The sequence below is a fragment of the Chiloscyllium punctatum genome, chromosome 40 (genome assembly GCF_047496795.1).
Source record: "Chiloscyllium punctatum isolate Juve2018m chromosome 40, sChiPun1.3, whole genome shotgun sequence".
Lineage (NCBI taxonomy): Eukaryota > Metazoa > Chordata > Chondrichthyes > Orectolobiformes > Hemiscylliidae > Chiloscyllium > Chiloscyllium punctatum.
In genome coordinates this window covers 55,107,813-55,128,623 of record NC_092778.1, presented here as the reverse complement: position 1 = coordinate 55,128,623, position 20,811 = coordinate 55,107,813, and the positions used below count along the sequence as shown (strand labels likewise).

Here is a 20,811-nt window from a genome sequence, read left to right as displayed (position 1 = left end):
TCATTGCCTCCCCATTTATCACCCACCTTTCAATGTTCAGGGGAATGTGGTGATAATCTAGCTTCTTGTTTATGAGTGTTTTGTTAAGGTCATTTCAGGGGACAGTTATGGGTTTGCAGTTGCATGTTAATCAGAGCAGGCTGCCCTTATCCTTCTGGATGGTAATGCTTACAGGTTTGGAAGATGCTGTCTCAGAAACCTTAGTGAATTTCTATGGTGCATCTTGCAAATGGTGTGCACTGCTGCTACTGAATGTAGATGGAATGGATGTTTGTGGATGCAGTGCTAGTTTGACAGATCTGAACTATCATTGGTGATTTTTAGCACAGTCGACATGGTTGGAGATGAGGATAACTGAGTCAAACAGATGGAGGCAAGTAGTCATTGCACTCAGTGTGGTTGGACCAGGACCGATTGTTGGTGATCAACACTCCCAGGGGTGGGTTCATGTGTGGAATGAACTGTTGGAGGAAGTGGTAGATGCAGGTACAGACACAACATTAAAAGACATTTGGATAGGTATAAGAAGAGGAAAGATTTAGAGGGATAGGGGCCAAATGCAGCCAAGTGTGACCCGTTTAGTTTGAGAAACATGGTCAGCATGGGTAAATTGGCCCAAAGGGTCTGTTCCATGCTGTATGACTCTCTGACTCAGTCAGTGACCGTCACATTGCAGTGTGAGGTGAATTAATTGTACTTGACTAGCAAGTGCCCAGCAGTGGCTTTGCCTCGAATTGGATGCTGTTGGTTCAAGCATCCAGAGGCTGATATAATCTCGGTTAATACTTTGCAATGCTACATTGCCAAAGGTGCTTCATTTTTGGAGGAAATATTAAACATCGACTTGTGTACCCTCTCAAACAAAAGTAAAGGATCCAACAGTGTGAGTTTGAAGAAGCGCATGAGACATTCCCTTGGAGACCTGATCAATATCTCCCCTGTAATCAACAAGAAAATCTGATTATCTTGCCATTATCACCAGTTCGGGCTGGGCACAAATTGGCTGCTACATTCAGAACACTGACTATATTGACTCAAAAACACAGGGGAAGTCCTAAGGTGGTGAAATGTAGCATAAAGACGCATGACTGCCGGCTTTCTTTCTGAAAGCACTCCGAAGCAGTTGCTCTTGTGGATGGATTTTTAGGAAATATTTTTGAATGGGGTATGATTCCATTAATCATTCCCATGGCTTAATCCATATACTGGTAGTGAGTAGCCTGCTAATCTACTGCACATTCTGTCAATATATAGATAGGATTCTGGGTAATCCAAGATGGAGGACGGGAAAAATTTCTGGCTGTAACAGCTGTTCCTTATTTTGAGGTATTTTAGGTGTTGGAGGTGATTTCCTCGGATTCCAGGAGCAGCAATTACTGTTTCATATGCTGTTGAATTGTTTTGGAACTTTGGGAAAAGAAGTCAAAACAACAGCAGTTTTAAAAGGGAGAAGAGCAGACAAAAGGAAACACATGGTGAGGTCATTGCAGGAGGGAGAGAGAGAGAGAACCTGCACAGTTACCGCCTTTGATGTTTGAATTCATGTATCACTGGACATCGGTGTGCATATGGGAAAATTAACAGACAGTAAAATTCGCATCTGATCTTAAAGGAACTGTTGGGCAAAGTTCACAGCACAGAATCGGATAAGTTAATTGTTGTTTTAAGTGTGGCCTACAGAGAATCTGTAGTAGTTGTGGTTCTGTTCGCCAAGCTGGGAATTTGTGTTGCAGACGTTTTGTCTCCTGTCTAGGTGACATCCTCAGTGCTTGGGTGCCTCCTGTGAAGCGCTTCTGTGATGTTTCCTCTGGCATTTATAGTGGTTTGTATCTGCCGCTTCCGGTTGTCAGTTCCAGCTGTCCATTGCAGTGGCCGGTATATTGGGTCCAGGTCGATGTGCTTATTGACTGAATCTGTGGATGAGTGCCATGCCTCTAGGAATTCCCTGGCTGTTCTCTGTTTGGCTTGTCCTATAATGGTAGTGTTGTCCCAGTCGAACTCATGTTGCTTGTCATCTGAGTGTGTGGCTACTAAGGATAGCTGGTCGTGTCGTTTCGTGGCTAGTTGGTGTTCATGGATGCAGACCATTAGCTGTCTTCCTGTTTGTCCTATGTCGTGTTTTGTGCAGTCCTTGCATGGGATTTTGTACACTACATTGGTTTTGCTCATGCTGGGTATCAGGTCCTTCATCCTGGTGAGTTGTTGTCTGAGAGTGACTGTTGGTTTGTGTGCTGTTATGAGTTCTAGTGGTCGCAGTAGTCTGGCTGTCAGTTCGGAAATGTTTTTGATGTATGGTAGTGTGGCTAGTCCTTTGGGTTGTGGCATGTCCTCGTTCCGTTGTCTTTCCCTTAGGCATCTGGTGATGAAATTGCGGGGGTATCCGTTTTTGGCGAATACATTGTATAGGTGTTCTTCTTCCTCTTTTTGCAGTTCTGGTGTGCTGCAGTGTGTTGTAGCCCTTTTGAACAGTGTCTTGATGCAAATTCTCTTGTGTGTGTTGGGGTGGTTGCTTTTGTAGTTTAGGACTTGGTCTGTGTGTGTGGATTTCCTGTAAACCTTTGTGGTGAATTCACCATTCGGTGTTCTCTGTACCATCACGTCTAGGAATGGGAGTTGGTTATCCTTTTCTTCCTCTCTAGTGAATCGGATTCCTGTGAGTGTGGCGTTGATGATCCGGTGTGTGTTCTCTATTTCTGTGTTTTTAATGATTACACAGGAGTCATCCACATATCTGACCCAGAGTTTGGGTTGAATTTATGGTAAGACTGTTTGTTCTAACCTTTGCATTACCGCTTCTGCTATGAGTCCAGAGATGGGTGAGCCCTTGGGTGTTCCGTTGATTTGTTCATATATTTGGTTGTTGAATGTGAAGTGTGTTGTGAGGCACAGGTCCAGTAGTTTGAGTATGCCGTCTTTGTTGATAGGTTCCCCGTCTTGTTGTCTATTCTGTATGTCCAGCAGGTTGGCTATTGTTTCTCTGGCTAGGGTTTTGTCGATAGAGGTGAACAGTGCCGTTACATCAAATGAGACCATGGTTTCTTCCTTGTCTATGTGTATATTTCTGATGATGTTCAAGAATTCCTGTGTTGACTGTGTAATGTCTGGATCCGCTGATGAGGTGTTTCAGTTTCTGCTGTAGTTCTTTAGCCAGTTTGTGTGATGGTGTTCCTGGTAGTGATACTATGGGTCTGAGTGGGATGTTTGGTTTGTGCACTTTAGGTAGTCCATAGAATCTGGGCGTGTTGTTGCTTTCAGGTTTCATTCTCTGTAGGTCAAACCTGGTTATCTGTCCGTTTTTTTGTAGATTCCTCAGTGTGTTGTTTATCCTATTGGTGAGCTGTGGGGTGGGGTCAAACTCCCTCTTTTGGTAGGTGTTGGTATCTGTAAGTAGTTGTGCTTTTTGGATGGACTCTGCTTTGTCCAGGATGACAGTCATTCTGCCTTTGTCTGCTGGTAGTATGATTATGTTCTTATCGTTTCTTAGTGATTTTAGTGCTTCCCTCTCCTTGGTGTTGAGGTTATGTGTTTGTCTTTTCCTTGTTATCAGCGGTACGATACTTTGTCTCACTGTTTGTTGTGTCTCTTCTGTCAGTCCATTGTTTCTGAGTGTGCATTCTAGTGCTGCTAGGAAGTCTGCTGTCTTGGCGTCCCTGTGGTTGTAGTTGAGTCCCTTGGCCAGTATTGTTCTTTCCGTGTCCGTGAGCTGTCTGTGAGAGAGGTTTCTAATCCAGGAGTGTGTTGTGGTGTCCTCTCTGTTGTGTGTTAGTTTGGCCATTTTTTCTTTTAGTGCCGTTTTTTGCGGTGTGTGGTGTTGTTCTGTACTATGGTGATGGCCTGTTCTATGGTCTGGGTCCAATCTGTAGTAGTGAGCAGAGTGGGTTCTTTCTTGATTATGTGTTTTTGGAGATATATCTCTTGATTAAACTTAAAATATAAGCCGTAACTATTAATTTAACCTGGGGCAATATTTGTAGAGGAATAAGACGGTGTTGTTTTCTAGGTCTGTAGATTGTGAAGGAGCAAAAATGGCCCTTAATAAAGTGATATGTACTTCTTGTCGGATGTGGGAGTTTAAAGAGAGTTTAAGGGTTACTGCAGATTATATCTGCCATAAATGCTGCTGGCTGCGAATCTTATCAGATCGAATGGAGAGACGGTTAGAAGCAATGAGGAATTTGCAACAGCAGCAGTATGTGATGGATGGCAGTTATTAGATTACTTACAATGTGGAAACAGGCCCTTCGGCCCAACAGGTCCACACCGACCCGCCGAAGCGCATACCACCTAGACCCATACTCCTACATTTACCCCTTCACCTAACACTACGGGCAATTTAGCATGGCCAATTCACCTAACCTGCACATTTTTGGATTGTGGGAGGAAACCGGAGCACCCGGCGGAAACCCACGCAGACACGGGGAGAATGTGCAAACTCCACACAGGCAGTCGCCTGAGGTGGGAATTGAACCCGGGTCTCTGGCGCTGCGAGGCAGCAGTGCTAACCACTGTGCCACCGTGCCACCCAGTAATAGGAAGGGGGAAAGTCTCAGATACAGTCACATAGATGGGTTAACTCCAGGAAAGGTAAGAGAGGTAGGCAGCTAGTGCAAGAGTCTTTTGTGGATATACCCATTTCAAACAGGTATGCTGTTTTGGAAAATGTAGGGGGTGATGGATTCTCAGGTGAATGTAGCATGAACAGCAAAGTTTCTGGTATTGAGACTGGCTCTAATGCAACGAGGGGTACGTCGGATTCCAAGAGATCAATTGTGTTTGGGGATTCTCTAGTCCGAGGTACAGACAGACGTTTCTGTGGCCAGCAGCAAAAAATCAGAATGGTGTGTTGCTTCCTGGTGCCAGGATCAAGGATGTCTCAGAGAGGGTGCAGAATGTTCTCACGGGGGAGAGGGACCAGCAAGAGGTCATTGTCCATATTGGAACCAACGGCATAGGAAGGGAAGAGGTTGGGATTCTGAAGGGAGATTACAGAGAGTTAGGCAGAAATTTAAAAACGGGGTCCTCGAGAGTAGTAATATCTGGATTACTCCCAGTGCTACGAGCTAGTGAGGGCAGGAATAGAGCAGTTGAATGCATGGCTGAGAAGCTGGTATATGGGGGAAGGATTCACATTTTTTGATCATTGGAATCTCTTTTGGGGTAGAAGTGACCTGTACAAGAAGGACAGATTGCACCTAAATTGGAAGGGGATTAATATACTGGCAGGGAAATTTGCGAGAGCTGCTCTGGAGAATTTAAACTAATATGGTGGGGGGCTGGGACACAGGGAGATAGTGAGGAAAGAGATCAATGTCAGACTGATACGGTTGAGAACAGAAGCGAGTCAAACAGTCAGGGCAGGCAAGGACAAGGTAGGACTAATAAATTAAACTGCATTTATTTCAATACAAGGGGCCTAATAGGGAAGGCAGATGAACTCAGGACATGGTTAGGAACATGGGACTGGGATATCATAGCAATTACAGAAACATGGCTCAGGGATGGGCAGGATTGGCAGCTTAATGTTCCAGGATTAAAATGCTACAGGAAGGATAGAGAGGGAGGCAAGAGAGGAGGGGGAGTGGCATTTTTGATAAGGGATAGCATTACAGCTGTACTGAGGGAGGATATTCCTGGAAATACGTCCAGGGAAGTTATTTGGGTGGAACTGAGAAATAAGAAAGGGATGATAACCTTATTGAGATTGTATTATAGACCCCCTAATAGTCAGAGGGAAATTGAGAAACAAACTTGTAAGGAGATCTCAGCTATCTGTAAGAATAATAGGGTGGTTATGGTAGGGGATTTTAACTTTCCAAACATCGACTGGGACTGCCATAGTGTTAAAGGTTTGGATGGAGAGGAATTTGTTAAGTGTGTACAAGACAGTTTTCTGATTCAGTATGTGGGTGTATTTATGAGAGAAGGTGCAAAACTTGACCTACTCTTGGGAAATAAGGCAGGGCAGGTGACTGAGGTGTCAGTGGGGGAGCACTTTGGGACCAGCGACCATAATTCTATTAGATTTTAAATAACAATGGAAAAAGATAGACCAGATCTAAAAGTTGAAGTTCTAAACTGGAGAAAGGCCAATTTTGACGGTATTAGGCAAGAACTTTCGAAAGCTGATTGGGGGCAAATGTTCACAGGTAGAGGGACGGCTGGAAAATGGGAAGCCTTCAGAAATGAGATAACGAGAATCCAGAGAAAGTATATTCCTGTCAGGGTGAAAGGGAAGGCTGGAAGGTATAGGGAATGCTGGATGACTAAACAAATTGAGGTTTTGGTTAAAAAAAAAGAAGGAAGCATATGTCAGCTATAGACCAAGTGAATCCTTAGAGTATAAAGGCAGTAAAAGTACACTTAAGAGGGAAATCAGGAGGGCAAAAAGGGGACATGAGATAGCTTTGGCAAACAGACTTAAGGAGAATCCAAAGAGTTTTTACAAATATATTAAGGACAAACTAGGGAGAGAATAGGGCCCCAAGCTGAAAATGTGTTGCTGGAAAAGCGCAGCAGGTCAGGCAGCATCCAAGGAACAGGAGAATCGACGTTTCGGGCATTAGCCTGAAGAAGGGCTCATGCCCGAAACGTCGATCCTTCTGCTCCTTGGATGCTGCCTGACCTGCTGCGCTTTTCTAGCAACACATTTTCAGCTCTGACCTCCAGCATCTGCAGTCCTCACATTTTCCTAGAGAATAGGGCCCCTCAAAGATCAGCAAGGCGGCCTTTGTGTGGAGCCGCAGAAAATGGGGAAGATACTAAATGAGTATTTTGCATCAGTGTTTACTGTGGAAAAGGATATGGAAGATATAGACTGTAGGGAAGATGTCATCTTGCAAAATGTCCATATGACAGAGGAGGAAATGCTGGGTGTCTTGAAACGGGTAAAGGTGGATAAATCCTCAGGACCTGATCAGGTGTACCCAGAACTCTGTGGGAAGCTAGTGAAGTGATTGCTGGGCCTCTTGCTGAGATACTTGTATCATCGATACTCACAGGTGAGGTGCAGGAAGACTGGAGGTTGGCTAACGTTGTGCCACTGTTTAAGAAGGGTGATAAGGACAGGCCAGGGAACTATAGACCAGTGAGCCTGATGTCGGTGGTGGGCAAGTTGTTGGAGGGAATCCTGAGGGACAGGATGTACATGTATTTGGAAAGGCAAGGACTGATTAGGGATAGTCAACATGGCTTTGTGCGTGGGAAATCATGTCTTACAAACTTGATTGAGTTTTTTGAAGAAGTAACAAAGAGGATTGATGAGATTAGAGTGGTAGATGTGATCTATAAGTACTTCAGTAAGGCGTTTGACAAGGTTCCCCATGGGAGACTGATTAGCAAGGTTAGATCTCATGGAATACAGGGAGAACTAACCATTTGGATACAGAACTGGCTCAAAGGTAGAAGACAGAGGGTGGTGGTGGAGGGTTGTTTTTCAGACTGGAGGCCTGTGACCAGTGGAGTGCCACAAGGGTCGGTGCTGGATCCTCTACTTTTTGTCATTTGCATAAATGATTTGGATGTCAGCATCAGAGGTACAGTTAGTAAGTTTGCAGATGACACCAAAATTGGAGGTGTAGTGGACAGCGAAGAGGGTTACCTCAGATTACAACAGGATGGGCCAATGGGCTGAGCAGTGGCAGATGGAGTTTAATTTGGATAAAGGTAAGGTGCTGCATTTTGGGAAAGCAAATCTTAGCAGGACTTATACATTTAATGGTAAGGTCCTAGGGAGTGTTGCTGAACAAAGAGACCTTGGAGTGCTGGTTCATAGCTCCTTGAAAGTGGAGTTGCAAGTAGATAGGATATTGAAGAAGGCGTTTGGTATGCTTTCCTTTATTGGTCAGAGTATTGAGTACAGTTGGGAGGTAATTTGCAGCTGTACAGGACATTGGTTAGGCCACTATTAGAATATTGTGTGCAGTTCTGGGCTCCCTGCGACAGGAAGGATGTTGTGAAACTTAAAAGGGTTCAGAAACGATTTACAAGAATGTTGCCAGGGTTGGAGGATATATGCTATAGGGAGAGGCTGAAGAGTGGAGCTATTTTCCCTGGAGTGTTAGAGGTTGAGAAGTGACCTTATAGAGGTTTACACAATTATGAGGGTCATGGATAGGGTAAATAGGCAAAGTCTTTTCCCTGGGGTTGGGGAGTGCAGAACTAGAGGGCATAGGTTTAGGGTGAGAGGGGAAAGATATAAAAGAGACCTACGGGGCAACTGTTTCACACAGAGGGTGGTACGTGTATGGAATGAACTGCCAGAGGAAGTGGTAGACGCTGTAACAATTGCAACATTTAAGAGGCATTTGGATGGGTATATGAATAGCAATGGTTTGGAGGGATATGGGCCAGGTGCTGGCAGGTGGGACTAGATTGGGTTGGGATATCTGGTCGGCATGGACAGATTGGACCGAAGGGTCTGTTTCCACGTTGTTCATCTCTATGACTCTGTAACTCTATATGCCATGTGGGTCACACTCCTGGTCTTCGGGATTATCAATGCAAAATGAATATGTTTCTTCAAGTCAGAATGGAATTGCGAAGTCAGGTGACCTCTTATTTCCTGTCAGTACACATGGAACTAGGCAGGACCCCTGAACTAGACTTCATGTCTCGACAAGTCATCAACATGCCTATGCATTTTTGGGATAGATCTTTTGAGATGTTAGTGCGACAACTGTGTGCTTAGAAAACACCAATGGGATTAGACAATGTCAACATGGATTTGTGAGAGGGAAATCATGTTTGGCAAATCAACCGGAGGCTTTTTGAGAATGCAACTGATAGAATAGATGAGGGAGAACCAATGGCCGTACTGTATCTGAAATTTCAGAGAACTGTTGATGAAGTCCCATGTGAGCAGCTCGTGTGCAATATTAATGTACATGGGATATATTGAGAATTGCAATAAATGGGTCATTTCTGTGGAAAACCATGTCCATTGGGATACCAGATGGATCAGTGTAGGACTCAGCTATTTACAATATATTATTAACAATTTGGATGATGGATCAAATGTAATATTTCCAAGTTTTCTGATAATGCAAAACGAGAAGAAATCGAAAGGCGAGAAGGAAATAAAGAGGCTTCAAGGTGATTTAGACAGGTTGATTGTGTTGGAAAAATACATAGCAGTATAATATGGATAAACACAAAGCAGAATAAACAGAATAGTAGAGTATTATTTAAATGGTGATAGATTGGGAAAGGTTGACATACAAAGGGACCTGGGTGACAGTGTACAACTGATCATTGAAAGCAAGCATGCAGGAGTAGATAGAAAGGCAGAGGGTATGTTGGTGACCGAGAGGTTGAGTACAGAACAAGTGCAGTGTGTAGGAACTTGGTAACACAAAACCTGGAGTATCATGTGCTTACCTAAGGAGTTATATACTTGCCATCGAGGGAGTGGAGTGAAAGTTCACCAGACTGTTTCCTGGGGTGGCAGGTTTGTTGCATGAAGAGAGATTAGGTATAAAATTCTGATAAGATTGGAACAAATTGTATTAGGATGATGTTCTCCCTGGATAGGGATTCTAGAACAGAGGGTTACAGTCCTGGGATGGCCGAGATCATTTTGGACTGACACGAAATGAAACATTTTCACCTCGAGGGTGGTGACCCCTTGCAATTCTCTACCATGTAAGATGCTGAGGGCCAAGCCATTGAATATATTGAAGAAAGAAATAGATCTATAAACATTCAAGGTGACATTGAGATAGAGGATTAGCGTTGATCATCTTAAATGGCAGCACTGGCTCAAAGGGCTGAATTGCCTACTGCTGCTGCTATTTTCAATGTTTCTGAAATGCATTTGGCCTTTCTGTGGTTAATAGCTATCCTCCAAATAATTAAAGACATTAATTTCACAACACTGCCTGCCGAGGTTGTGTGACATCGGAGTGCAAAATCTAAAGAGAGGTGAGAAAAATCCCGCTTCTATCACAATGGCCTGTGAATGTGGGAAATTGTTTGGCAGTGGCCGAATTGTCAGGACCATTCTGAGGACAGTGGAGGGCAACATCCCAACTGGAGTGGAACAAGAGATATCTCCTACAGCAAGCAATATCCACAGCGAATTCACCTTCCTAAGCCTCCAAATCTCTATTCTTCAGTGGACCGGAACCAAGAATGACAGGCCTGCAACATTCTAAGACACAGGAGAACCAAATGTGACAAAGAACCTTCAAAGATTGAAGTGCATGCTGCCTTTGTAATCACAATCCCTTCTCTACTCTGTGTTTGCCTGTTTGAGTGACTGGGTGTGATTGCATATAATGTATATTGTTGGGTGTTAAATTATAAACATTTATCTTTCTTAAAACAAGAAACCTTGTCATTTGTCAACCCCTGCTGTTTCCAGCACTCAAGGTATTAAAAAAAGCTTTTCTTTCTAAAAGCACATCTGTCTTGAGAAAGTAAAAGGGAAATCGCCCCTGTCATTCTCTCTCGCCTGTAACTATAACAGATGTAATCTAACAATAATTAAATACAGTCTTAAATTAATAGAGGATCATTTCATATCACACATGGAAAAGAATCAGTGGGGAACTGGTGAATGGAGGAACTGGTTTCAGTAAGAATATTGCTGGATAATTTACATACTCTAGTCATGTAGGAGCCCAGAGGCATTACTGTCAGTCTCGTACAATTTAAAGTTTCCTTGAACCTGAAAACGATAAACATTTTAGGGTCCTGAGTCACAGATCAGTACATTTGGTTGATACATCCTAAATGTAAAACATATAAGTGTTAATATGACGATAAAGGAAAAAAAGGATGTTAAAGGATATGTGCTTTTAGATTAGATTAGATTCCCTACAGTATGGAAACAGGCCCTTCAGCCCAACAATCCACACTGACCCTCCGAAGAGTAACCCACCCAGACCCATTCCCCTACCTTATATTTGCCACTGACTAATGGACTTAACACTATGGGCAATTTAACATGGCCAATTCAACTGACTTGTATATCTTTGGAAATATTGGATTGGTATTTTACAGAAATACCTTTTTGATGGCAGTGAAGTGAATTACGGTAGGAACAAGTGATCCTCTGTTTATGGAAATTTAAAGAATTTTGGCAAAACAAAACTGGTGAAACATAGCCCACTCTTCAGAGCTGGACTTTCCCCTAATTATTAATAGAAATCATAGAATCTCTACAGTGTGGAAGCAGGCTTTTCGGCTCATCCAGTCTATACCAACCTCTGAAGAGCATCCCACCCAGATCCACCCCCGTTGCTGTAACCCTGCATGCCCCATGGCTGATCTAACTAGCCTGCACATCCCTGGACACCATGGACAATTTAGCATGGCCAATCCATCTATCTTGCACATCTCTGGACTGTGGGAGGAAACCCACACAGTCACAGGGAGAATGTACAAACTCCACACAGACAGTCACCCAAGGGTGGAAGCGAACTTGGGTCCCTGGTGTTGTAAGTCAGTAGTGCTAACCACTGTGCCACTGTTTTCAGTGATGCAGACTGTAGATTTATTTTCTAAAACTGGGAGACTGTAGAATATAAACAGTCCACACAGAAGTGAAGCAGTGGTCATACAGTAACGAGAGGATTGCTATTAAAGTAAAATTAAGTGTGGAGTTGCAATAATGAAAACATTTATATATTCAGCATAAAATAATGATCTATTTTGGATTTATTGTACCTCAGAGTCTGACGGCTGAAATCAGGTTTTAGGCTACATTATTTCTTACCTGAGACTATGATATTTCTGTGACTATGATATTTGATTGAATTATATTAAACTGCTTCAGTAAACATGTTGTCAATGTCAGTACCTTAGAATAATAATGTGGAAGCCCTTTTGAAAACAGAAGTTGCTTCAAATGAGAGTAAGTTGACACTAATCCGAAACATTTTATTCCATTAGACCTCATTCAGTAGCTTTCTGTTGTTTGACAGAGAGACTGGGGCATGATATTATGTATAGCAACATAAGCCATGAGTTCTTGTTATAACTTGGAATGGTGTACAGTAATGCTGGATTTTAGGCTAGTCAAATGACTGTGTGGATACACATCTCAAAGTCCATTCTTGCTGGAAGCTTTTAATGAACAATATGCAATGGATAAGGCTTGTATATGATCTTTATTTCTTGGGAGGTGGGTATCACTCTCAGACGTTCATTTGTTTGCCAGTTGCTCTTGAACTGAGTGGCTTGTTAAAACCATTTCAGAGGGTAATTAAGAGTCAACGACATACAGCATGGTGGGCAGATGGGCAAGGAAGGAGTATTGTGGTGGGAAGGTGGATGAAGGAGGGGGTAATACAGTAGGCAGTTGGGTGAAAGGACACGTGCCAGGGGAGGGTGCAGGATGGAGTGTCAGGAGGAGTGAGAGTTTGAGTTGAGTGTATGGGTGGTGAGGAGGAGGGTCTACGGTCTTCCGCCTTGGCAGCCTACAGCCCAGAGGACTTAACACAAAGTTCTCCAATTTCAAATAACCATCTCACCCATCCCTCAGCTTCCTTTCCAGCTCCCAACCCCTCCCCTCCGTTCCACCTACTGATCTTTCCTTCCAACCACCAAGTGGATTCATTCCTCCCATTTACCAACCAGGTCGTACCAATTACCTGTGTCCTCATCTATTACTACCTCACCATTCTGCTACTCTCATTACCCCAAACCACCTCCCCCCCCCTTTATCTGTCGCTCCCACTACTTCACCTCCAGTCCTGAAAAAGGGTTATACCCGAAATGTTAACTGCCCCCTCCCCCCTCCTGATGCTGCCTGGCTTGCTGTGTTCTTCCAGCCTCCTGTTTGTCGACTCTGGATTCCAGCACTGGCAGTATTGTTTTGTCTCTAGAGTCAAATATCGCCAGACTGGGTTACGACAGGAGATCACTTATCCTAAAGAACAGCTGATAGATTCATGATTGTTTCAAAGACAGTGTTACTGAGACTAGCTTTTTAATTCCCTGATTAACTAATTAATTAATTAATTAAATTCAAATGGCCACCAATGACGTAGTGAGATTCAATCCCACATCACTAGAGCATTAACCCGACCTTCTGGATTGCACCATCACCTTTCATATGTGGTCTCCATTTGTGGCAGAAAGACTGGATGAGATTGTGGCAAACTTGGTCACATTCTTGCCTCTAAGTCCAAAGGCGATGGGTTCAAGTTCCATGTCAGGACTTCAATTTCTGCTGAAATTCTGATCAAGTGCTGGTTTACCGGTGGTGATTTTACATGAGATGTTAAACTGATACCTCATTGCGCTGAAGAAGAGCAAGGGAGTTATCCCCTAACCAATATTTATCGCTCAACCACCATCACAATAACTGGTCATTATTACATTACTGTTTGTTGAAGTTAACTACTATTGTAAGTAATGACTGCTACATTTTATGCATTATGATGACTTCATTGGCTGCACAGAGCTTTGGGATGTTCTATGCTCATGACAAATACTTTATCAATGCAAGTCTGTATTTCTTTGACAAAGTTAAAAATTACACACCAGGTTATAGTCCAACAGGTTTATTTGGAAGCACTAGCTTTAAACCTGTTGGATTATAACCTGGTGTTGTGTGATTTTTAACTTTGTACACCCCAATCCTCTTTGTACACCTTTGTACACCCCGCACCTCCAAGTCATTTCTTTGACAACACTTGCATGTAGGTGGAGCTGTTGGTGATACTAATTAAGAGGCCCACAGAATATCTCTTTACAAAATGATGCAGCATTATGTTAGGGTGCTGCAGTAATGGGAAAGTTTCCTACAGCAGAGACATAAAACCACCATTCTCAAGATTGCATGGAGTGAAATTAATTTCACCAGTTATTGCTGCCATTATTATCTGTTCATTCAATACTCTCAGGTCACCCTGTTGAACTGAACAGGAGAAAGGACTTAAAATCAACGAGGTAAAAACAATGACTGCAGATGCTGGAAACCAGATTCTGGATTAGTGGTGCTGGAAGAGCACAGCAGTTCAGGCAGCATCCAAGTAGCTTCGAAATCAATGTTCCGGGCAAAAGCCCTTCATCAGGAATAAAGGCAGTGAGCCTGAAGCGTGGAGAGATAAGCTAGAGGAGGGTGGGGGTGGGGAGAGAGTAGCATAGAGTACAATGGGTGAGTGGGGGAGGGGATGAAGGTGATAGGTCAAGGAGGAGAAGGTGGAGTGGATAGGTGGAAAAGAAGATAGGCAGGTCGGACAAGTCCGGACAAGTCAAGGGGACAGTTACTGAGCTGGAAGTTTAGAACTAGGGTGAGGTGGGGGAAGGGGAAATGAGGAAACTGTTGAAGTCCACATTGATGCCCTGGGGTTGAAGTGTTCCGAGGCGGAAGATGAGGCGTTCTTCCTCCAGGCGTCTGATGGTGAGGGTGCGGCGGTGAAGGAGGCCCAGGACCTCCATGTCCTCGGCAGAGTGGGAGGGGGGGTTGAAATGTTGGGCCACGGGGCGGTGTGGTTGATTGGTGCGGGTATCCCGGAGATGTTCCCTAAAGCGCTCTGCTAGGAGGCGCCCAGTCTCCCCAATGTAGAGGAGACCGCATTGGGAGCAACGGATACAATAAATGATATTAGTGGATGTGCAAGTAAAACTTTGATGGATGTGGAAGGCTCCTTTAGGGCCTTGGATAGAGGTGAGGGAGGAGGTGTGGGCGCAGGTTTTACAGTTCCTGCAGTGGCAGGGGAAGGTGCCAGAATGGGAGGGTGGGTTGTTTGGGGGGGTGGACCTGACCAGGTAGTCGCGGAGGAAACGGTCTTTGCGGAAGGCGAAAAGGGGTGAGGAGGGAAATATATCCCTGGTAGTGGGGTCTGTTTGGAGGTGGCGGAAATGTCGGCGGATGATTTGGTTTATGCGAAGGTTGGTAGGGTGGAAGGTGAGCACCAGGGGCGTTCTGTCCTTGTTACGGTTGGAGGGGTGGGGTCTGAGGGCGGAGGTGCGGGATGTGGACGAGATGCGTTGGAGGGCATCTTTAACCACGTGGGAAGGGAAATTGCGGTCTCTAAAGAAGGAGGCCATCTGGTGTGTTCTGTGGTGGAACTGGTCCTCCTGGGAGCAGATCCGGCGGAGGCGGAGGAATTGGGAATACGAGATGGCATTTTTGCAAGAGGTAGGGTGGGAAGAGGTGTAATCCAGGTAGCTGTGGGAGTCGGTGGGTTTGTAAAATATGTCAGTGTCAAGTCGGTCGTCATTAATGGAGATGGAGAGGTCCAGGAAGGGGAGCGAGGTATCAGAGATGGTCCAGGTAAATTTAAGGTCAGGGTGGAATGTGTTGGTGAAGTTGATGAATTGCTCAACCTCCTCGCGGGAGCATGAGGTGGCGCCAATGCAGTCATCAATGTAGCGGAGGAAGAGGTGGGGAGTGGTGCCGGTGTAATTACGGAAGATCAACTGTTCTACATAGCCAACAAAGAGACAGGCATAGCTGGGGCCCATACGTGTGCCCATGGCTATGCCTTTGGTCTGGAGGAAGTGGGAGGATTCAAAGGAGAAATTGTTAAGGGTGAGGACCAGTTCAGCCAAACGAATGAGAGTGTCGGTGGAAGGGTACTGTTGGGGACGTCTGGAGAGGAAAAAACAGAGGGCTTGGAGGCCCTGGTCATGACAGATGGAGGTGTAGAAGGATTGGATATCCATGGTGAAGATGAGACGTTGGGGGCCAGGGAAACGGAAGTCTTGGAGGAGGTGGAGGGCGTGGGTGGTGTCTCGAACGTATGTGGGGAGTTCCTGGACTAGGGGGGATAGGACAGTGTCGAGGTAGGTAGAGATGAGTTCAGTGGGGCAGGAGCATGCTGAGACAATGGGTTGGCCAGGGTGGTCAGGCTTGTGGATCTTGGGAAGGAGGTAGAACCGGGCAGTGCGGGGTTCCCGGACTATGAGGTTGGAAGCTGTGGGTGGGAGATCTCCTGAGGTGATGAGGTTCTGTGTGGTCTGGGAGATGATGGTTTGGTGATGGGGGGTGGGGTCATGGTCAAGGGGGCAGTAGGAAGAGGTGTCCTCGAGTTGACGTTTGGCTTCAGCGGTGTAGAGGTCAGTGCACCAGACTACCACTGCGCCTCCTTTATCCGCTGGCTTGATGGTGAGGTTGGGATTGGAGCAGAGGGATTGGAGTGCTGCGCGTTGTGAGGGTGAGAGGTTGGAGTGGGGGAGGGAGGTAGACAGGTTGAGGCGGTTAATGTCCCGGCGGCAGTTGGAAATGAAGAGGTCGAGGGCAGGTAATAGGCCAGCGCGGGGTGTCCAGGTGGATGCAGTGTGTTGGAGGTGGGCGAAGGGGTCCTCGGAAGGTGGGCGGGAGTCCTGATTGTGAAAGTAAGCTCGGAGGCGGAGGCGACGGAAGAATTGTTCGATGTCACGTCGTGTATTAAATTCATTGATGCGTGGACGGAGGGGGATGAAGGTGAATCCTTTGCTGAGGACTGATCGTTCGTCCTCAGTGAGGGGAAGGTCTGGGGGGATGGTGAAAACTCGGTAGGGCTGGGAACTGGAATCTGCTGTGGGTGTAGAGCTGGGAGTGGGGGCGGAACCTGTAACTGGAGTGGGTGTGATGGTGGGGGGAATGGTCCAGTTCTGATCCCAAATGTTCAGTAAATGACTCGTGTTAAGCCTTTAAATGTGGGAGGAGAGAGATTTTAAAAAGACACAAGAGGCAAATTTTTACAAAGAAGGAAGTTTGCGTGTGGAATGAACTTCCTGAGGGAGGGAGTGGTGGATGTGGGTACAGTTACAACATTTAAAAGACATTTGGATAAGGATATGAATAGGAAAGGTTTGGAGGGATATGGGCCAGGAGCAGGCAGGTGGGATGAGTTTAGTTTGAGATTATGCTCAGTATGGATGGATGGACCGAAGGATCTGTTTCTGTGCGGTATGACTCTATGTGCTCCTGAGATCAATTAACAGAGCTCAACTGGTAGACGAAGCTAATTTTGTATGATCTGCAACAAATTAAAATCACTTGGTGAAGTTGAATGTTGGAAATGCATTGTTGTAATTAACTAGCATAACTGGTAAAGAATAAATTGAAGGTTGAAATATCAAATTTGTCATGTATATATTATGCCTTATGCTTTCACAAGCATTAATCCACTTAAATAACACTATGGCTTGTTGTACCTTTTGGAAATTGAAAGCAAGAAGGCTGTTTACAGATGGTTCTTTCCCCACTCCTGCAACCACCACCAACGTTGGACTTTAGAGTGTGAACATTTAGGCCAGAATTTATTGCCTAAATAATGGAAGGGACAAAGGCTCAGTCTGTTATTTATGGGTTATACATACAGCAGTCACATTATGTGTCAATCTCCAAAAGTTACATGGTTCCCCTGTCAACTTTCAAAAGTGGCATCTTGCTCTTAGCCTCCTGGATTTTTACAAAGTTGCTACACTTGTCCATTATTTATCGATTAAGCTCAGCACTGAAAGTTAAGCAAGCCTAAGTAATCTTTGTAATAGCATGGTCAATAAGTGCCGATCTCTAAAACTACAAATTAACTTTAAAGCATGCAGTCTCATTCAAGAAAGAGTTGGATAGAGCGCTTAAGGATAGTGGAATCAAGGGTTATGGGGATAAGGCAGGAACAGGATACTGATTGAGGATGATCAGCCACGATCATAATGAATGGTAGTACTGGCTCGAAGGACAGAATGGCCTACTCCTGCACCTATTGTCTATTGTCCTTCAGGTCTTTTAGGGACGTTGCAAAAAACATTATTTTTTTGCTTTTTACTTTTTCTCTCAACTAAATTGTTCTTCCTCCATGACCCCTCCCTCACTTACTTATGTATTTGATTTGACATCGAAACTTATAAAGTAGAAGAGGGAGTAGACCACTCATCCCATTGAGCCTGCTCTCCCAATCAGTACAATCGTATCCCATTGCCATACTTCTCTCTTCCCATGGCCATTGAAACCTTTAGCTTTACGAAACCTATTTCTTTCTTGGGAATTTACCTTCTTGAATCAACTGCCCTGTCCTGGAGAGTGCTCATTTTCTAAAGCATGTATCTCATTGCTTGAGGATATAGATGTCCCGTTGCATGCCAACCTGCTCAACAGCCATTTGCTCATTATCACCTCACACTTTGATCAGTGTTGTAATCTTGGAACTTTGTTTTTGTTTAGTCATTCACGGGATGAACGTGTCGCTGGCTAGGCCAGAATTTAATACCCATACCCAAGTGTCAACCACATTGCTGTGGGTCTGGAGTCACATTGTAGGCCAGACCAGGTGAGGATGCCAGATTCCTTCCCTATAGGACATTAATAAACCAGGTGGGTTTTCCCCCACAATTGACAATGGATTCATGGTCATCGTTAGACTCTTAGTTCCAAGTTTAAAAAATTAAAATTCCACCATCTGCTGGGGTGGATTCAAACCTGAATTCAAAGAACATTACCAGGGTGTCTGGATTAATAATCTAGTGATAATACCACTAGGCCATCTGGGAGTGCGGGGGGGGGGGGGGAAAGAGCCTAACTGTCTAATCCAACACTGCTACAATGCATTGCGAATAAAAAAATCTGACCCATATTATCTTTCTGAACTTGCAAGCGAAATAAAAATTTTGGAAAAAATAACAAGCATCAGTTGATATGATATTTGTGTGAAAGGTGACCATTTATCTCAGAGTTTAGTGAACTAATAAGCCTGTGATTTTGTGTTCAGCAGTGAGTGGAAGCTGACCGAAACCTTTCCTCTGCTTATACCGCCACTCTCAATCCAAAACCGAGTCCACACGTGCGTGAATCCAGCCAATTTGGCAGCTATGTGGGAGATGCCCTCTGCTCCCGTTTCCTGGAAGCTGCTGGGAATACAGTGACAACTCACTGTGACTAATTTGGGTGTGGTTTACTGTGTTTCCTAATACTGAGGAGTAGGAGATTATTCTCTTCTGGACCTTGTTGTACCAGGTTTTCACATATCGAGTGATGCGACACTTCACGGACCCTGTGGGAAAATAAATGGTAAGAAAAGAAATGGGCACAATGAGGCTGCTGTACCACACGTTAGTCAGAATTCAGTAGTATTCAGATGACGTGACTGTACAGATAGTGGGTCTGATTGCATTTACAAAGCCAAACATGCCTTATAGCTATTGCTGTCCTCCTCAATGGACAGTAACTAGAATGATACAACGTTTATGACCTCGCAGTGGCACTGCATTTGTAAACTAGATGTCGTCATTCAGAAAGTTTTTTGTAATTTTTTGCATGGTGTAAAAGCTTAATATCATTTGGTCGATTGTGAGGAATATAAAGTTGTGTTAAGTAATGGCAGTAACTGTATCTCCAAATCCAAAATCACTTGTTTCTGTTCTTTCCTTTGCTTTAAGCAACATATTGAGGTGGGTTTAAGAAATGTCTTTTCAAACACTTTCCTGTATGTTGGCTTATTGAAGTCCGAGTCAGCGATTTGAGATCTGTCTCACTACATGTGTGTCCCGAAAGATTTATGATAACGCTGCCCTGGCACCTCATCAAAGTGAATGAATAGGGTTTCCTATGTTTATTTTTAACTGTCCAAAGGTTATTGGTGTATTGAGGTTAAAATGATTCCTTTGCAGAAAAGATGCGCTCTCCTGACGGAATTCCTATCCTTATGCTCAAGTGGCTCCACAGCCTCACCCCTCCCTTCCTTTGTACAGTAATCGCCAATTCTTCAAGATCTCTACACTCCTCTATTTCTGACTCCTTTACTCTCCTCAATTTTAATTACTCTGCCTTTGGTGTCTTTAACTGCACAAAGCCCTGAGCTCTGAACCCCTCCACCTTGATCTCCTCCTTTTAAGGTGCCCCTCTAACCCTACCTTTTTGACCAAGATTTTGGTCATGTGACTAAATGTTTGTTCTTATGGCTTGAGGTTACACTTTGCCTTATAACAGACCCTCAAAGCACCTTGCGAGGTCTTACGATTTTGAAGGTGCTACACAAAATATTCTGTTGTTGTAACAAAACCAGTATACCTTTGTTTTCCATAGTCAATACCAGGATCTGTATTGCAGTGCTTGGATTGACAATATATCAGTTTGAAAGCCCTGAGTATAATTCAAATGACAGTGGTTAAAATACAGACTCTAATCTCCATTGTCCATACAATTTCTAAAAAAAAAAATAGGGGATGTGCATTTCCTCTTAGTGTCACCATGATGTCTCCATCAGACAACTCTTTTGCAATGAGGCAAGTTGTTTGGGGTGTACACAGGAAGTCCCTCCCCCTCCATGTCAGAATATTTGTAGCTTTTGAAGCCTCAGCAATAATACATTTTATTTTAATCTTGAAACCTGACCTCTTGTGTAAACTGCAGTGCAAGTTGTTTGATCTCATACTGCAATAGTTTTCACTCATCACTTAATCTTGGAGCTTTAGGGTCACTGCTGCTACATCCCCTCAGCTTCCTATCCTCCCCGACCTGGTCTCAACCCAGTGCCTGGCCAGTTATCCTCATCCTATCCTATCCTATCTCTTGGCTCTGTCTGGTTCCATTGAAATAAGACCGTATACCTTCCTCAGGCATAGACCATGTTCTGTTCCCTGTCTCACACACCAATAACATTTTGAGGCCTGAATTCTTCAGAATTCAAACTACATGTGAACAACACCACTTGAAAGCAAATTGTTTTCAATTCAATTCATAACAATATGTCCTCTTTAGGAATGATTGAGAATTTTTTAATAAGCATATCTTCTCTTTTAATGTAGCTTACAAATAAATTACCAATTTTAAGCACTATCATTGTAATTCAAACAAAAAATATATATTTAACCTTATTTCAGAGAATGAGGTTTATAGAAAAGATTAGCAAACCACTATTTCATATTTTTAAAGAT

General features: G+C 44.1%; 1 protein-coding gene across 2 annotated transcripts in view; it reads left to right on the top strand.

Annotated features, from left to right (window-relative positions):
* The window catches only part of LOC140464628 (neuronal-specific septin-3-like), a 408,811-nt gene that overhangs the window by 147,710 nt on the left and 240,290 nt on the right, over positions 1–20,811 (top strand). Inside the window, exon 1 of one of the 2 annotated variants that reach the window (XM_072559956.1) lies at positions 18,854–18,946. The exons of the other annotated variant lie outside the window; for it this stretch is intronic. The gene's annotated coding sequence lies outside the window, so the exon portion shown is untranslated. Of the gene's footprint in view, positions 1–18,853; positions 18,947–20,811 lie in introns of those variants that run through there. 2 annotated transcript variants of the gene reach the window in all.